We start from the raw sequence: 1549 nt of genomic DNA on the forward strand, positions 1-1549 counted from the left end.
TATATATATATATATATATATATATGCATATATATTCATATATACTTACATATATGTGTACATACTTAGATATACACATAGATACACACATATGTACTCGTAGGTACTTTCATATATACACACATATATACATACGTATACATACACATACACACACACACACACACACATATATGTATATACACACGTACTCATACAATCACACACACACACTCGCACACACCTACACACACACACATTCACACAGGCTATCTCTCTCTCTCTCTCTCTCTCTCTCTCTCACTCACACACACACACACACACACACACACACACATACACCCTCATTCATTGAAGCAAAGAAAAACTTCAAATTAGTAGAGACAATGGTAAGAGACAAAAGAAAAGAAAAAAATAGGAAAATTCATGGCAAAGCTTGTGCGTGCATCTACGTTATTACTTATCAAATCAGATAGGTGGAGATGGTGATTTGAAAATATACATAAAATATTCAAACTTCGTTTTGTAGCGTTGAAGCCGAAACCTGAATAGAAAATCACACTTGTCTCGGCCAATATACATCAAACTGTAGAAATCTTCATTCTGTGTTTTGCTGTTTTCACACCTTTGTTTCCCGTTGTTTTTGGCTTTTGTTCCGTAATATCTCCTTTTCTAGCCTACGTGTTACATTTAGTCTTAATTTTCTGTTGTTAGCTGGTTGGTATATCTACAATATAACTTATGTTTCTAATTTTTTCCTAATATATTTTGTTTAGTTTTGTCTCTGTTTTACAAATCTATCTATCTTTTTACCTCTATCTAACTCTGTTTCTGTCTCATATCTTTTCTTTCTTTTATTTCATCTGTGTTGGTTACTTTAAATGAGTTACGATAATTAACATCGTCAAAAACAACAACATAACAAAAGAATCAAGTAGCAATAATAAGAAAACTAAGATAGAAATCTCATCGTGGTCAATGTATCTGCCAGAAACGGAAACCCAATGTTCCTTAAATCACACGCATACTTCTTAGAAAATGAATAACATATTCTCTAATGTAATCCAAACTAAAATATGTGCAGGAAAAAGATATGATAGTCACGGTTGGAATGCCTTTGATGATAGGTATGTCAGACCATTTCTGACTAAAGATTAAACAGCGATCAAGCATTGGCAATAATAAAAATAACAAAACTAACGCTGATTTCTTACTTAGGTACAAGGTCTGACATTTTGCAAATTGGTCGATGTTGATCATATCGATCTAAAATCTTGAACTGCACATTTTTTCATCAATCCCAGAAGAGTTTCACTCGTACAAATCGACTCCAGCACTTTCTTTTTACAGCCTGGTTCTTACCCTATCTGTCATTGTTTCGAACCGCCAAATTACAGGGTAATAAACAAACCAACATCAGGTATCAAGCTGTGGTGGATGTCAAATAGTACATACAACCACATACCTACATCTATACATTGTATGTATAGATGTAGGTATGTACATATATGTGTGGATATATGCATATATTTATATATTATTTATATTATTATTATATATATATATATAT

General features: G+C 32.4%; 1 protein-coding gene across 2 annotated transcripts in view; it reads left to right on the forward strand.

Annotated features, from left to right (window-relative positions):
- LOC106880643 (homeobox protein Hox-C9) overlaps nucleotides 1-1549 on the forward strand; it is a 402026-nt gene that overhangs the window by 155524 nt on the left and 244953 nt on the right. The window lies entirely within an intron of this gene.

Source organism: Octopus bimaculoides, chromosome 17 (assembly GCF_001194135.2).
Source record: "Octopus bimaculoides isolate UCB-OBI-ISO-001 chromosome 17, ASM119413v2, whole genome shotgun sequence".
NCBI lineage: Eukaryota > Metazoa > Mollusca > Cephalopoda > Octopoda > Octopodidae > Octopus > Octopus bimaculoides.